We start from the raw sequence: 17,765 nt of genomic DNA, 5'->3' as shown, positions 1-17,765 counted from the left end.
TAAAAAAATAAAATAAAATATACTTCTGTTTAACACACATATGAGAATCACATAATTTGAAATCTTCTACTAGCCATGTTAAAAATGTAAATAGGTAAACTTATGCAATGTGTATTATTTAACCCAATATAAAATTTTATCATTTTAATATATAATCAACATAAAAAATTGTTCATGAGATAGTGTGTGTTCTTTTTTTCCATATGAACTCTTCAAAACCAGGTGTCAGTATAAACTGCACATATCAATCTGGACTGGCCACAATTCACATGCTCACTAGGCACATGTAGCTCATGGCTACTGAACTGAACAGCACAATGACAGACTAAGAAAAAGAAAATGTTCAAGACAGGGTGCCTGGGTGGCTCAGTTGGTTAAGCGACTGCCTTCGGCTCAGGTCATGATCCCGGAGTCCTGGGATCGAGTCCCGCATCGGGCTCCCGGCTCGGCAGGGAGCCTGCTTCTCCCTCTGACCCTATCCCCTCTCATGCTGTTTCTCTCTCTCTCTCTCTCTCTCAAATAAATAAATAAATAAAATCTTTAAAAAAAAAAAAAAAGAAAGAAAATGTTCAAGACATAATAAAAGAAAGTTGTAGTTTGCAGAAATTGACAAACTGATCCTTAAATGCACAAGGGAATGCAAGGGACTCAGAATAGACAAAACAATCCTGCAAAAGAACAAATTTGGAGGATTCACAATTCCCAATTTCAAAACTTACTACCAAGCTAAGTAATCAAGACAGTATTGGCATAATAAGGATAGACATAAAGATCAACAGAATAGAATTTAAAGTCCAGAAATAAACCCCTCCATTTGTGGTCAATTAATTTTGACAAGGGTACCAAGACCATTCAATGGGGGAGAAGACCAGTCTTTTTAGCTAATGGACAACAGGGTATCCACATGCAAAAGAGTGAAACTAGACCAAAATCCCACACCATACACAAAGATTAACTCAAAATGAATCACAGGCTAAAGGTAAGAGCTAAAACTATAAAATTCTTAGAAGTAAGCAGGTGCATATCTTCATGACCTTCAATTAGGCAGTGGTTTCTTAAATATGACACCAAAAGCAAAAGCAACCAAAGAAAAAATAGACAACGTGGACTTCACCAAAGTTAAAAAAATTTTTGCATCAAAGGTGACCATCAGGAAAGTGAAAAGATAACCCAAAGAATGTGAGAAAATATTTACAAGTCATATACTGATAAAGAAATTGTATGTATGTAAAGAACTCTTATAAATCAATAAAAAGACAACCCAATTTTAAAAATGGGCAAAGGATATGAACTGACATTTTTCCAAGGAAGATACCTAAATGGTCAGTAAGTATATAAAAGGATGCGTAACATCATTAGTCATTAAGGAAATACAAATCAAAACCACAATGAGAAACCACTTCACACCCACTAGGATGGCTGGAATAAAAATGATGGACAATAACAAGTGTTGGTGAAGACGTGAAGAAACTGGAACTCTCACACATTGCCGACAGGAATGCAAAATTGTCCCAGCTGCTTTGATAGTCTGGCAGTACCTCAAAATATTAAACACAGAGTTACCATATGACCACTTATATATACAACAGATTAAAAAAAACAGGTTCTCACAAAAACTTGTACAGGACTTTTCACAACAGCATTATTCATAATATCCAAAAAGAGGAAACAACCCAATGTCCATCACCTGCTAAATGTATAAACAAAATGTAGTCTATCTATTCAATGGAATATTATTTCCCTATAAAAAGAAATTACTGGGGCGCCTGGGTGGCTCAGTCGTTAAGCGTCTGCCTTCGGCTCAGGTCATGATCCCAGGGTCCTGGGATCGAGCCCCGCATCAGGCTCCCTGCTCAGCGGGAAGCCTGCTTCTCCCTCCCCCACTCCCCCTGCTTGTGTTCCCTCTCTCACTGTGTCTCTCTGTGTCAAATAAATAAATAAAATCTTTAAAAAAAAAAAAAAGAAAGAAATTACTGATACATGCTATAGCATGAATGAACCTTGAAAACATGCTGTGTGAATGAAATCACTTGCAAAAAACTACATACTATATGATTCAATTTGTATAAATTTCAAGAAATGGCAAACCAGTAGAAACAGAAAATAGATGAATGACTGTCTAGGGTTGGGAGCGGGGAAGAATGGGAAGTGACAGCTAATGGGTACAAGGTTTCTTTCTGGGATGATGAAAATGTTCTAAAATTAGAAAGTGGTGAACACTGCAAAATTCTTTAACATACCAAAACTGACTGCACTGTATGCTTTAAAATGATGAATATTATATCTGAATTGCATCTCAATAAAGCTATTATTTTAAAAAGCAAATTATAAAATGGTATTTAGAATAAATCTACTTTTATAAAATATATGCCCCCAAAATGGCTTAGAAGAGCATATACAGCAGTAATCTGAATGGACAGGATTTTATTTATATTTTTCATCTTTTTTGATTTTTTTATAGGAGATGGTCACAAATTACTAGACAACAGTAAGGTATTTTCAGGTGTCATTCAATAATGCACTATACTTCCACCCATCTGTTCTAATAAGCTTTTTTTTTCCCCACATATAAGAGAGATCATATAGTATTTGTCTTTCTCTTATTTACTTCTCATAGCATAATGCCCTCAAGGACCATCCATGTTGTTGTGAATGGCAAGATTTCATTCTTTTTTATGGCTGAAAAATATTCCACTGTATGTGGAACTGCTGGATCATATGGTAATTCTAACTGAGGAACATCTATACTGTTTTTCATAGTGGCCGTAACAATATACATTCCCACTGACAGTGGATAAGGTTCTCTTTTCTCCACATCCTTGTCAACACTTAAGATTTCTTGTCTTTTTGATTATAACCACTCTATCAAGTGTGAGGTTGTATCTCATTGCGGTTTTGATTTGCATTTCCCTATTAATGAGATCAAACATCTTTTCTTGTACCTGTTGGCCATCTGTATGTCTTCTTTAGAAAAAAAATATCTATTCAGATCCTCTGCCCATTTTTAAGTCTGACCGTTTGGGCTTATTTTTTTTATTTGCTACTGAGTTGTATGAGTTATTTACATATTTTGGACATTAGTCCCTTATCAGATACATGACTTGCAAATATTTCTCCCATTCAGTAGGTTGCCTTTCCATTTTGTTGATGGTTTCTCCTGTGCTGTGCAGAATTTTTTTTTTTTTTTTAAAGATTTTATTTCTTTATTTGAGAGAGAGAGGGAGAGCGAGCACAAGCAGGGGGTGGGGCAGAGGGAGAAGGAGAAGAGGCTCCCTGCCAAGTAGGGAGCCCAACGTGGGGCTCGATCCCAGGACTCTGGGATCACGACTTGAGCTGAAGGCAGACGCTCAACTAAGCCACCCAGGTGCCCCTGTGCAGAAGCTTTTTAATGTGATGTAGACCCACTTACTCACTTTTGCTGCTTTTGATTTTGGTGTCAGATTAAAAACTCATCACCAAGACCGATGTCAAGGAGTTTATTACTGCCTGTTTTTTCTGCTAGTTTTACGGTTTCAGGTCTTATGTTCAAGTCTTTAACCCATTTTGAGTTTTGTGTATGGTGTGAGATAGCGGTCCAGTTTTCCTGGCAACATTTCCTGAGAAGACTGTCCTTAGCTCACAGTATATTCTTGGCTCCTTTGTGGTAAATTAGCCAACCATATGTGTGTGGGTTTATTTCTGGGCTCTCTTTTTTTTTTTTTTTTTTTAAGATTTTATTTATTTATTTGACAGAGAGGGAGACAGCGAGAGAGGGAACACCAAACAGCGGGAGTGGGAGAGGGAGAACCAGGCTTCCCGCCGAGCAGGGAGCCCGATGCGGGGCTCGATCCCAGGACCCTGGGATCATAACCTGAGCCGAAGGCAGACGCTTAACGACTGAGCCACCCAGGCACTCTGGGCTCTCTCTTCTGTTCCAATGATCTGTGTGTCTTTTTTTGAGGCTGATACTGTACTGTTTTAGTTACTACAGCTTGGTAGTTTAGTTTGAAGTCAAGGAGCACAGTGCCTCCAGCTTCGTACTTTCTCAAGATTGCTTTGGCTATTCAGGGTTTTTTTGTACTTCCATGCAAATTTTAGAATTATTTGTTATTTCTTTGAAAAATGTCATTGGAATTTTGATAGGAAATGCACTGAATCTGCAGATTGCTTTGGATATTAGGAACATTTTAACAATATTTATTCTTCCAATCCAAAAGCATGGAATATCTTTCCACTTGTTCGTGTTGTCTTCAATTTTTTCATCAATGTCTTGTAGTTTTCAGTGTACAGGTCTTCCACCTTCTTGGTTAAACATTCCTAAGTACTGGGGAGCATGGGTGGCTCTGTCAGTTAAGCACCCCACTCTTGATTTTGGCTCAGGTCATGATCTCAGGGTCTCGAGATCGAGCCCCACGTTAGGCTCTGCACTGGGTGTGGAACCTGCTTAAGATTCTCTCTCTCCGGGACGCCTGGGTGGCTCAGTCGTTAAGTGTCTGCCTTCGGCTCAGGTCATGATCTCAGGGTCCTGGGATCGAGCCCCGCATCGGGCTCCCTGCTCAGCGGGAAGCCTGCTTCTCTCTCTCCCACTCCCCCTGCTTGTGTTCCCTCTCTCACTGTGTCTCTCTCTGTGAAATAAATAAATAAAATCTTTAAAAAAAGATTCTCTCTCTCCTCTCCCTCTGCCCCTCCCCACCACCCTCAAGCACATGCACACGCACGTTCTCTAAAATAAATAAATTATAAACCTTAAAAAAACAAAATATTCCCAGGTATTTCATTCTTTTTGATGCAACTGCAAATGGGATCATTATCTTTATTCCTCTTGAGTTTGCTATTAGTGTCTAGAAACACAACAGAATTTGTGTATTGATTTTGTACCCTGCAACTTTACTGAATTCATTTATTAGTCCTAATAGTTTTTTGATGGGATTCTGTAGGGTTTTCTATGTATAATATCGTGTCATCAGCAGATAGTGTGTTTTACTTCTTCCTTTCCAATCTAGATACATTTTCTTTCTTTTTCTTGCCTGATTGTTCTGACTTGGACTTCCAATACTATGTTCAATAAAAGTGGCAAGAATGAGCATCCTTGTCTTGTTCCTGTGTATTTTTCATCTTTGGCTCTGCCTATTAACACAATTTTCCTGTTACTGAATGGGCATTCCCTTTTGAATAAGAAGGGGTGGGGTTTTTTTTGGTATTTTAAAGGGTGTTTTTAAAAACTAAAAATTATTTAATATGCTATTTTTGTAAAAATGCATAGAATTGTGGCCCCAAAAAAGACAAAATATCAACCGTGGTGAGGCAATGGTAAATATTTGCATTTTTTATATTCTACCACGAACACACTGGCTTTCTCCTTAAACAAAAGACACACACACACACACACACACACACACACACCCCTCTCTCCTTCCAGGACACTAAAATTCTGGTGTGGGGGCAGTATGGCTCTTGGGAAGCTCACCATGAGAGGGTAAATGTTAGCAAGTGCTGGTCCATGTGGGTGCCTGTCCTCTGAAGTGAGGTCCACAGGGACCCACATGTTTGTTGCTAAAACCAGGGGGGCCAATCTCCCATTCAAGGGAAAGGGGAATCACACAGCCCCACTAAGAGTAGTGGCTGTGTCCAGAGACCATGGCAACTCTCATGGGGAAGATGGGGAGGGAGGCTCTGGATGGACAGGCCCAGGCAGGGATTTGGGTGGGGGGGACCCTGACCTCCTAGGACTGGTCAGGAATCCTCAGGGATGACTCTGGTGCAAACAAGGCCTTTTGAAGGACTCAGTTCATAAAGGTAACTGCTATTGGGCTGGAGCAGTACCCTCTTCACAATCTTAGTCCATCTGAACAACTTTGGATGAAGCCAATCAACAAATCAAGACGTTTGAATGAAAGCCTTCATCACCTTTGCACTCTGAGACCAGGGTTCTGACTTCTGCAAAAAATAGTTCACATACCAATGGTTCCCTGTTGGCGAGGCTCAGAATCAGTACAGCGCCCCTCGTTTGCTCAGAAGAGAACGAGTATGAGAGCGAGGAGACTCCAGGGAGAACCATGGGAACACAGTATTCAGCATCCTCCTCAACTAGCAGGCCACACCTTATTCCACCACAAGGTACAAAGTGTGTAACATATAGGACTTGATTCTCACAAAATGATCTAAGTGCATACGTACTGAAAAAAGACTCAAAAACTACTCACCTAAATGTTAACAGTGGGGGAATAATTGAAAAGTTTATTTTCTTTATCTTCACCCATTTTCCCTGGGTGTGTACACTTAGAAAGTTTGGATACTGTTATGCAGCTTTCTCCTGGGAGACCCCCTTTTGGAAACAGGTTACCGTAAACTTCTGTCTTCAGAGACACTCTATCATTGGCAATCAGGGCATCTTTTCTACATTTCTATATTTCATCTCTCAAAGAATATAACCACACCTAGGTAGGCTGATTCTGAGAGCATACAGATTTTAAATTCTCTGTGAAGAAATTTAACAGCTGAAATACAATTATTGACTTCAGCAAGAATTTTTCTACCTTTTTAGAGATTCTCTGAAGTTCTTCAATTTACAAGATCATGGATCCTTCACAAATGTTTGCTGCTGCTCAGAAAACATAAATAAAATGAGAAGCACATCAACCAATCTTTAGCCTTAAACTTTCTGGACCCATGTGCACAAGCACCAGAGTCAGGGGCCTGTTAAGTGATACAATCACTTCTAAAGAACAGATCAGGAGAGCATATCTCAGAAAAAATGGAATACTTACCTCAGTTTCTCACAATTAACTCTAATTATGACGTTGACATTCTCCTACTCAGAAGTTTTTGATGGTTCATGTCTCACTTGAGAACTGTTGTTACTTAAGAGGAGCTGTGATGGGACACCTGGGTGGCTCAGTCGGTTAAGCGTCTGCCTTCAGCTCAGGTCATGAACCCAGAGTCCTGGAACAGAGCCTACACATCGGGGTCCCTGCTCAATGCGGGGCCTGCTTCTCCCTGTCCCTCTGCCACTCCCCGTGCTTGTGCTCTCTCTCAAATAATTTTTTTTTTTTAAAAAGAGGAGCTGTGATTGTTTCCTCCCCTCCCCCAGTCCTCACATACTCAGCCCACTCTCAGCCCTCCCCACCCCATTGTAGTACTTTTGCCCCGCCTCATGTCTTTTCTCACTTTGGACCTCCCACAGCAACACCCCCACCCTCAACCTTGCTGCCCTGAAAATCAAAATGTTATTTTTATCCTATAAAATACCAGCTCAAATTTTAGTTTTTGTAAAGCAGTTCCTGATCCCTTAAGCCAAGAGTCAGCCAACCTTCTCTATAAAGGGCCAGATGGTCTCTGTTACATTTTCTTCTTTGCTTATTTTTACAACCCTTTAAAAACATAAAAAACATTCTTAGACCTATAGTTTGCCAACCTCTGCTTTAAAAACCAGTACTCCCACATTGTGATCTGATGTCCCATTCTACGCTGCTTCTGCCTCTACTTCTAACGTGATTACTATTACTCTATCACACCTTCTGTCTCTTCCGTCTTATCCGACAGCTCATACTGTCACATGCCTGCCCCTCCTCAGACTGCATGTTCTCTGCAGGCAAGAAAAAGCTATTCTATCCCTATGTCACCTACTATATAATACTAATACACATAAAGGGCTTTGTCCATGAATCTTTTAAACTGATTGCCTTTAAGTACAGTGTGTTAAATTTTAAATTGCTTATTTAAGCATTTTCTATCACAAGTAGCGAAGAATTTGGTTTTGGTAAAGCAGATTTCTGATGAGCTTCCTGAACACATGAAGACTGTCTGGAGTTAGATGGGTGAGCCTCCTTGGTTTATTTTCGATTAGATGAACTTTTCAAGCCAAACTGAGGTTTCCCTTCAAAGACCTGTTCCTGTCCACATGGGTCTTTAAAATTCTATGATGTGAAAGATTTTATTATAGAACCTAAAAATAATCCTCACATGGTATAGATTCAGTTTCCAGGAGATATGTAAGCTTTAAAAAACCCAATCTTATCAGCAAGCTCAAAACAATCAAAATTGAGACTAGGACTCAAATTTTTCTAGAAACCTCAATCAGTTGTTAAGAGGATGTATTTTCCCTCTTTAGGAAAATGTATTTTCAGAATTTCCAGCTTATTACTTCTTGTAAAATAGCTCTATGTCTGGGATCCACCTGCTAGACAAATTCAGAAGTTTCTCTGTCACCAATCATCTTAAATAACGTCGTAGGCATTTCTTTCTCTCAGAGGCCACCTGGGAACCCCTCTAACTCCTGACTGGTATGGGCCTTCTTTCATACTCATTTTCTATGTGGAAACTTAAGAATTCTCAGCATCAGCCTGTGGCAAATAAGGAACAAGGCCAAACAGATTCTTTGTGCCCACTTCCTACATCCTGCTCATCCAAAAAACTGAGCCAAATAAATGCACTATGATTCAATGATAAACACCTGGAGTATGTGTTCTTCTGTATCTAACAAAACTGTACCTCAGGCCTGCCTTAAGGACCAGCAGGGCAGACAGGTGTACTACCCTAACTTCCTCGCACACCAGTATGCATGCTGGAGTAATTATGCCAGACTGGGGCACTGGTTGTCCACTTCCTGTTCTGTAGTAAGAAAGACCTACTAACTCACCATGCTTTACTTTAAAAGCTTACTGACAAAATCAGTACATAGCTATCTTTCTGTCCTCTGTGAAAACAGGGTGGAATATAAGCCAGCCGTAGGGATCAGAGAACTCCCAGGAGGTGTGGTCACTGCCCCCTCCACATACACACACACACACACACACACACACACACACACACGCACACGCGCGCGCGCGCACACACGCCCTACGGCCACCGCTATTTTAATACTCCAAAAGGTGAGGAAAAAATAACTGACAGAAAAATCCCCTATGCAAAAACCCCAACTCTGCGGGAAGGAGGGTGGGTCCCTGTGAATCACCCACTCCTCCTCCACGTGAAATGTAGCCAGGTGAGTGATTTCTCAACTAATGATGGCCAACATAAAAGGACTCAGCACGGCATGGACATCTGAGGGCGCCTGCAGGAAACAGAGCAACGGGAATCCAGAGTGGAGGGGCAGGAAGATAGGCTCCAGCTCCCCCCCCACACCGCCCCAAGGAAGAGGGATGAACACACAGGCAGGACAGGCCCTAGTCCAGAGGAGAATGGACACAACCTCTGGGCAGGCAGATTCTTTTGGGGAAGAAGCCCACAGGGAGGCGAGATCATCTGGAGCTCAGTCAGAAGGGCTGCACAGGGCCTAGTGAGGAGGCCGTACAGGGCCTCGGGCTGTATTTTCTGAGTGCAGTGGGAAGCCACTGCAGTGAAGGGCGGGAGGCAACCTAAAAGACCTCGGTGGAAGCTATGTGGGGAAGGGCCTGGAGTAACTTGGGACAAGTGGAGAGACCAGTCAGGGGCCACCGGTCCAGGCAAGAGGGCTGGACCTGACTGGGAACCAGGGAGGTGGGGAAAAAGCAGGACACAGGCCTGAGCCACAGACAGAAAGAGAAACAAGGAGAGGGATCAAGGAATGCTCCCCAGTGTTCTCATTTAAACAACTGGATATGGGTAGCAAGGATCAAGAGTTCAGAGTTCACTGGGGACAGGTCAGGTGACGTCTAAGGGACAACAACAAGTACCTCAGTCGTGTCTGACCACTCTTACTCAGGGCTGAAAACACCCCCTCCCGCAAGGCTCTCATCAGCAAGCTCCCCCAAGACCAGCTACTTCAAGTGGCTCACTCTCAACTCACCCCCTTCCCACCAACCCTGCTCTATTCTGGAACTAGCATCTGGACCTCCCTCTCTGTCCTCAAGCCCTGCTGTATCATACAGGCTTCATGATAATGGGAAGCTGCCTACATTGTTTCTTGCTGTGTCCCTGGCACTTAGCAAGGTGTCTGGCACACATTGAGGACTCCGTCAATTGCTTTTATTTATTTATTTATTTTTAAAGATTTTATTTATTTATTTGACAGAGAGAGACACAGCAAGAGAGGGAACACAAGCAGGGGGAGTAGGAGAGAGAGAAGCAGGCTTCCCGCTGAGCAGGGAGCCCGATGCGGGGCTCGATCCCAGGACCCCGGGATCATGACCTGAGCCGAAGGCAGACGCTTAACGACTGAGCCACCCAGGCGCCCCCGTCAATTGCTTTTAAATAAATACATGGGGCTAGAGCTCAAAGAGAGTTATGGGTTAAAAACAAGTCTGGGGAACTTGGGAACCACAGCTGGAAAATTCTTTTATTTTTCTAATGGTACCTTCTCAAAAATTCCCATCCTGCTAACCAAAGTTTCAGTGTAAATTATGGTATCTCAGGGAGTTTATCCAAACGGAGTGATGGACATCTGGGCTTCTGTTGAAGGCACTCTGATCTCCCAGTTCCCTCTGCTGACTTTAATACATACTTCTAGTAGAACCTCACTATGTTAAAAAGATTTTTTTGACTCCTTAAGATCTCATGTAATGACTAAAGATTGAATTTTTGTAGAAAGCACCTCACCTTGCAAAAATATTAAATCTTAATAGTCATACATCTGGAAATCAAGAACATCTTTGACCATCTACACCAGGTTTCTCAACCACAGCACTACTGCCATATTGGGCCAGATAATTCTTTGTCATGGGGGGATGTCCTGAGCATTGTAGGACATTTACAGCATACCGGGCCTGTACTCACTAGATACCAGCAGCATTACCCCCTCTCCACCCCCCTCCCCAAGCAAGTTTCTAGACATTGCCAAATGTCCCTTGGGAGAACAAAATTGCCCCCCCTCCCCCCGAGAACAATTATCTAGAGACCAAGTGGTCTTTTCCTATTATTAACACAACCAAGGAAACAGGGATCAAATTCTAAGTTTGAAATGCTCACTTAAAAACAACTGGCCCAAATTACATCCTCTAGTGAAACCGAAAGCAAAACAGGTACTTAACACACACACACAAACCATCCTGGTAGGGTTTTGAACCATAACATCAAGAAATGCTAACATTTCCTTTGGAGAGAGTCTAAGTCTAAATGTGAGAATCGCTGGAAGGGCTGCCTCACACTCCGGGTGAGGGAACTCATTACCAAGCCTCTCCACCTCTACAGGATGGAGAGCCTGCAAGTAAAATGCCTGTACTGACCAAAGCCCTTTCAGACACACAGGAAAACACAGCCTTGTAGAGCTGTTCTTACATGGGTAAGACTGGGTATAATCACGGAGGTGGCTGAATGCCGGCAGCTCCCTCGCACCACCTCCTCAGCCCTCCCTGCTCCTCAGCCCGGGGAGAGGCCCACAGAAACCTCCGGGCAGTGCAGTTAGGGCCGCAGGCCCTGAGGCGTCCCCGAGGCGGGCCTGTCTGCTGTGAGGGAAGGTGCTGGCTTCAAGGACTAAGAGCCAGTTAGTTAACAGTCAATTACTCGGGCATTCTCTTCTACCTACCATTGTTTTTATGCACACTGCTCTCTACAAACAAGTTAATAAGTCTTACATGCTTGAAATCACTTAAGACATTTGTAGTATCAGATTCCCACATCAGTTTACCACAGAGTTTCTGAGGTCGTGACTTTTCTCTCCCCGTCCCAGAGCATTCGAACCCAGAGCAAGCATCCAGTGAGTCTCAGTTTCCAAATGACCCTCGATGGGACCGATGATGATGGAATCCAGATCAAAATTTTTGATAATAAGATCAAAACTAGTTGCCAATTACCTAAATTATCTAAACCAAAACGCACCAAATGTACATGTGGTGCAAATACACCCTTACGGGTCAAAAAAAGCCCTGAGGACAAGTAATTAAGGGCTTCAAGATGTGTCAGTCTCGATACAGATTCTGCTCTGCCCACAGAAGGTCAAAACCTCTTCTCGTGCTTCTCAGAGTGCAGCGGCTTGCAGGGGCACATTAGCTCGGCCCGAAGGTCAGTTTTGATAAGCAGAAAGATTTTTAGAGGTTTGTAACATTAAACACACATTATACAACAAAATGTAAATTTCATACTAATTTCAGATAAAACAGACCACAAAAACCATGTGTTAAGAACAGGCCGCCTCCGAATGCTGTGCCCTCCGCCCTGCGAAGGGGTACTCGTCACACGTCCACTGTTCTGTCGCTAGGGGGCCTCCCAGTGGGAAGTTCGGGACTGCTGATAACTGTCCACTACTGTGCACCAAAGAGTATCAGAGAACCCAAGAGTCTAAGTCTCCACAGAGAAAAATAAGTAAAGGGGGAGGGAGCTATTTATAAAGGTACAGAAGTAAAAATGTCTCTGAATTTTTAGCCAACTTCATAGGGTCACCTCCTCCAAATCAAGAGCTCCATCTGTGCATGTTTCTGTGATACACATAGTGGTCATCGCACACAGAAATGTCAGAAGAGAGGCTGAGCGAGGTCAGAGACTGCCCAGAGCCACAATGCAGTGAGAGGTCCACACCCTCAGCCACCACACCCCATTGCCCCTAGCGCCCCCCCACCCCACCCTGAGGCTGCACCACGGGGTGAAAGGCTGAGCACTAACATTCTAAGAGCCTATCATTCTAAAGCATAAGGGTCCTTCAAGCTCACAAGAATTCCACCTCTTCTATGAAAGCTTGCCAGGAGGCCAGGCCTCTTGGCCTGAAAAGTTATTCAATAGATTCTTTTTAAAAAACCATCCACATTTTCTCTTTCTAGGACTAATTTCTAAGCTCTTGGTCAGCAGGGACCATGTCATATACACATTGCCATGACATCCAGCCCAGATACATGCACAGAGTGGATGACGAATACCCAGTTGCAGATTCACTTTACTTACAATTTATGGAAAATACTGAATTATCTGAAGAATAAAGTCTGGTATGCCAAATATAAAGGTACTGGGAAATCAAAGAAACCAGATGGGGAAAGTATAAACACACAAATGGAGGAATTAAAGGAGCATTAATAGCCGCATTTGTTGGATGCCTATTAACTGCCAGGAGTTTTATATACATACTGACATGTAAATTTGATATACACTCACTCCCTACAGCCACCTATCAGCTGAATCTCCTCAGCTCCACAATCTCTTACCCAAACCAAACCCAGATGTGTTTCAGAGTTTAGAATTCTTTTTTGGGTTTTAGAAAGGAAATACTGTGTGTATATCTTAACATAACGCCACCAGTGAAGTCCGGGACAGCGCCCACAAGAAAACACATTAATTAACAGTCTGCAGTAAAATACAGGAATATTCATACTAAGTGGAAGAGAGATTATATATAACATCATATCACTTCAGCTCAGGTTTTGGCACCAAATATATGACAGTATCATTCCATTTCAGAGGCTCTGGGGCTTCACAACTGTGGCTGGGGAACTGGGTGCCTGGCTTTACTGTCCTTATTTTACTGCAGGGACCTGAGGCTCAGGAAGGTCAAGTAACTTGCTTAAGTTGACTCAAGCTGAGGAGGAGAGGCAGGGTTTGGCCCTGCTTCTCTTGCCCAAAGCCTGTATGGAGCTTCATACCCGAGAGCATGCCCATCAGGAAACCCTGAAAACTCAGACTGGGAGCCAGCAGGTCCAAGGCACCTGGAAAGGTGCTGCTGATGGGATCATCCCCTGTGGGAGGAAAAAGTGTGCTCCTTCCACTAAACCACAGGCTCTCAGGCCTGGCTCAGTGTCAGCATCCCCTCAGGACTCTTCAAAGATAGCCATTAAAGGGGCGCCTGGGTGGCTCAGTCGTTAAGCGTCTGCCTTCGGCTCAGGTCATGATCCCGGGGTCCTGGGATCGAGCCCCACATCAGGCTCCTTGCTCCACGGGAAGCCTGCTTCTCCCTCTCCCACTCCCCTGCTTGTGTTCCCTCTCTCGCTGTGTCTCTCTCTGTCAAATAAATAAATAAAATCTTAAAAAAAAAAAAGCCATTAAATCAAATTTCTGGGGTCTTAACTGATTGAAATCATCTGAAGTGGGGCCCCCAGCTTTTGTGGTTCTAATAATTCTAATGTGCAGCCAGGATTCAGAATCACTGACATGAGGGGCACCTGGGTGGCTCAGTTGGTTAGGCATCTGCCTTCGGCTCAGGTCATGATCCCAGGGTCCGGGGATCGAGCCCCACATCAGGCTCCTTGCTCAGCAGGGAGCCTGCTTCTCCCTCTGCCTGCCGCTCCCCCTGCTTGTGCTCTCTCTCTCCGTGTCAAATAAATAAATAAAATCTTTAAAAAAAAAAAAAAAAAAGAATCACTGACAGGGAAACCATTAGGAGAAAAGAAATCACTGATAAAGTAAGACTCTTGAGAAGGCATCCTGCAAGCCCGGTCAGGACTTCCACTAGAGTCTCTGTATTCTATCAAAGGTGTCTGGGAGGCTTCCAGTCCTGACCAGGAACTGTTACTAAATTCCTTAGGGATAGAATACCCCAGCCATCCCAGGCTCTGCGGGTCATAAGCACTTTCTCCTCCCTTGAAAGCACTGAAATCCTAGACATCCCACACTAAAGGCAAAGTCCTACAGGACAAGCACACATCAGTGCAGAACTAGGAGGTAATGCTGCCTACCAGCTGACAGAAACAAGTATTTAGTAGGAGACTATGCAAAAAGAAGTTCTAACTCTTATGCTGTACGTACACTATGGTATCAATGCGTGAATGGAGTAGAATCTGCACACACAAATCAAGTTGTGGATTTTAAATTATGCTCACTGAATCCTAAGATTGAAAGGCACATTAGTGGTCATGCAGCCTGCTCCCCCCACAGATGTCTGCCAGCTTCCACTGGACACACCCATCCAAAGAAGACAGAATAGGCCTTCCACAATGCAAATCTGCCCCTTAATGCCACCTGAACTCAAATTTTGCTTCCAAAATTCTGAATTAGCCAACATCTTCCACACCCAGTCTCGGGTCATTTCTGGTATGACCCATATGCACTCCAGCCCAGCAAATCCCTAACGTCAGTTCTCTGGAGAGGCTTGTTTGGTAAAATTCCTCATGGAAACCGAAGAGTCCTATTCTGACCTGTGTGTTAGCTTGCTAACTTACTCATCCTGTAACCTGCACCACCCCCTGCTTTTTAGGCCATGCAGAGATCCTCAGGGCCGCCTCCTCAGTTTCCAAGGTGGGTGGCCATCACCAAATTTCAACAGGCCAAATGGCAGTCGCCTAGAGACTTGAGGCCACAACCCCCACCCAGAAGAGGCAGGACCTCCACCCCAAAGGGTCGACAAAGCAGGGAATCAAACCAAAGAGGTTCTTCTCAAGCCTTAAGATCTAATGGAATTGCCTGGCTAAGTGTGGACGTGCTTGGGACCTGCCTTCTTTCCTATTTCTCCCTTTCAGAATGGGAACAGCTATCCTATGCCTGCCCCACCATTACATTTTCGAAGCTCCTAACTTACATGGTTTCATAGGTTCACAGTTGGGAGAGGAATTCTGCCTCAAGATGAATTCATACCTCGAGGCTTACCCACATCTGATTTAGATGATATTTAGATGAGACTTTGGACTTTATAGGTTGTATTAAGATTTTGGGGCTGCTGGGATGGAATGAATGTATTTTGTATGTGAGAAGGACATGAATTTGGGGGGTCGAGGGCAGAATACTATGTATGGTCTGAATTATGGCCCTCAAAATTTATCTAGTGGCACTCTAACTCCTACTGTGATGTATCTGGAGATGGGCCTTTGGCAGGTAATTAAGGGCCAACAGAAGAAAGCTTGCTTCCTGTCTCTCACTCCCCACCATGTGAGGATACAGTTAAAAAGAGGCCATCTGCAAGCCAGGAAGAGAGCCCTCAACCGGAAACTGACCTGGCTGGCACCTCAATCTTGGCCCTTGAGCCAACTACCATGAAAGCAGACGGGGGCTTTAAAGGTTAAACAATTTGCCCAGGGTCACAAAGACTGGTGGGGCCTAGCTTGTGGGGCCCTCACTCCTACTTAAATCTTGTCCCTCCACCGCAGGGAGGCCACCAGCTCCTTTACTCAACCTCTCCAGCACCAACAAATACTCTTCCATGCTTTCCACCATTCTATATATTTTAGAAACTTTTACACTTGTAGTGTTACACTTAGAAGAACAGAATGTCAAAGCTTGGGGCACCTGGGTGGCTCAGTCAGTTAAGCATCTGTCTTCGACTCAGGTCATGATCCCAGGGCCCTGGGATGGAGCCCTGTGTCAGGCTCTCTGCTCAGTGGGGAGTCTGCTTCTCCCTCTCACTCTCCCTCTGTGCTCACTTTCTCTCTCTCAAATAAGTAAATAAAATCTTAAAAAAAAAAAAAAACAATGTCAAAGCTTTAAGAGCCTTTTTTCATATGCAGAATTGGGACCTCAATGAAGATGCCTCACAGACAATTGGTTCAGGTTAAACTATACCTTATATATTCCACTCCAAGCAAAAGTGACTAAAATCTGATGCAGTTCCCAAGAACCCTAAGACAAAATGAAAAGCAAGGGTAACTATCTTAATTTATCTTAACACAAGTACACATCCTTGTTTATATGAACCAGAGCAGAGAGAAGACAGGCAACATTATCAACTGTGTGAAATGCCGCTGCCCTCCTGGCCCCATCCTCCCTGTCTGGGTTACCACCCTCCCCAATCCTCCAGTTTCATTACCCTTCCTCAGCCCCGATGCTGGTCACCTCCAGGCCACAGTCACCACATTATGGTGTAGAGAATCTTGAAGGTGATGGTGAGTGAAAAAGGCAAGTGGTATCAAAAGAAGCATCCCCAAAGACATGCAGAGAGCAAGTATTTTCTCCTGATGATATGTCAAAGGTCAGCACACTTTTGGAATTCATAAAAGGGCAGAATGAGAAATGGGCATGTGTGTGCATGAAACGTCACTGCTATAAAAGTCCTCAGACCGTCTAGACCACAGGCTCTTGACCTCAGGCATGACAGAAGAGGATTCAGGAACTCCCAGGACTCCCTGAAATTTCGTGCACTAGTCAGGCACTCTGGTGTATCACCCAATTAAAGAGGTTGTTTCTCTTCATTCATGCCTACTTTGAACAGGTGGTTAGATGCCCAGGAGTGATGGGTATTTGGGAACAAAGGCACAGTATGCTTGGGAAACAGGACCGGGCAGCTCACATGGTGGCTGGCCTCCTGGCCAGGGATGCAGTAATGGCCGTGCTCTATCTGGCAGGGCTCTCTGTGCAGCTGCAAGCAAAGGGCCCACAGGGAGCACAGACACAGCTCTTCCCCTCTCCACCCTCATCAGTCCCCATACAGATGCAGATTTCTTCTTTCGTTATTTAAATCTACTCTCTCACTCCTCTATGACCTCATCACATTTGCTTGCTCAAATAGTGTTGCAACAATCAGCTGAGAAAGGCTGAGAAAGCAGGGTTTACAGAAAATGCGACTTCCATGTTACAACTAATGTGTACACACCTCTTCACCAGCTGTCAAATTATCCCACACTTTTCTACATAAACAGCCATAACTTAATTCTAATAAGTCTCTCGGGGATTTACTAGAATGATAGGGTGAACACAGGAAATTTAGGATATGTAGGCTTACTAATTTTTTCTCGATGGAGCTTTTTTTAAGAACAGAAAGAAATATAAACTTCAATTCCACAACACTCTTCAAAATGAAAGTGAATTTTCAAATAATTTTTTTAAATGAACTAATAGGAGGGGTGCTTGGGTGGCTGAGTCAGTTAAGTGTCAGACTCTTGATCTCAGCTCAAGTCTTGATCTCAGGGTCATGAGATCAATCTCCACCTTGGGCTCCACGCTGGGCATGAAGCCTATTCAAAATTAAAAAAGAATTAAATAAAAAATAAATGAACTAACAGGAAGGGAAAATTTACAGACCCAAA

General features: G+C 43.5%; 1 protein-coding gene across 10 annotated transcripts in view; it reads right to left on the bottom strand.

Annotated features, from left to right (window-relative positions):
- Positions 1-17,765, bottom strand: part of TRAF3 (TNF receptor associated factor 3) — a 110,233-nt gene that overhangs the window by 79,276 nt on the left and 13,192 nt on the right. The window contains exon 1 of one of the 10 annotated variants that reach the window (XM_036099502.2): positions 6,747-6,894. The exons of the other annotated variants lie outside the window; for them this stretch is intronic. The gene's annotated coding sequence lies outside the window, so the exon portion shown is untranslated. Of the gene's footprint in view, positions 1-6,746; positions 6,895-17,765 lie in introns of those variants that run through there. 10 annotated transcript variants of the gene reach the window in all.

This window comes from Halichoerus grypus, chromosome 8 (genome assembly GCF_964656455.1).
Source record: "Halichoerus grypus chromosome 8, mHalGry1.hap1.1, whole genome shotgun sequence".
Classification (NCBI taxonomy): domain Eukaryota; kingdom Metazoa; phylum Chordata; class Mammalia; order Carnivora; family Phocidae; genus Halichoerus; species Halichoerus grypus.
Note: the sequence above shows the minus strand (reverse complement) of the source record. Positions and strands in the feature narration are given on the sequence as shown.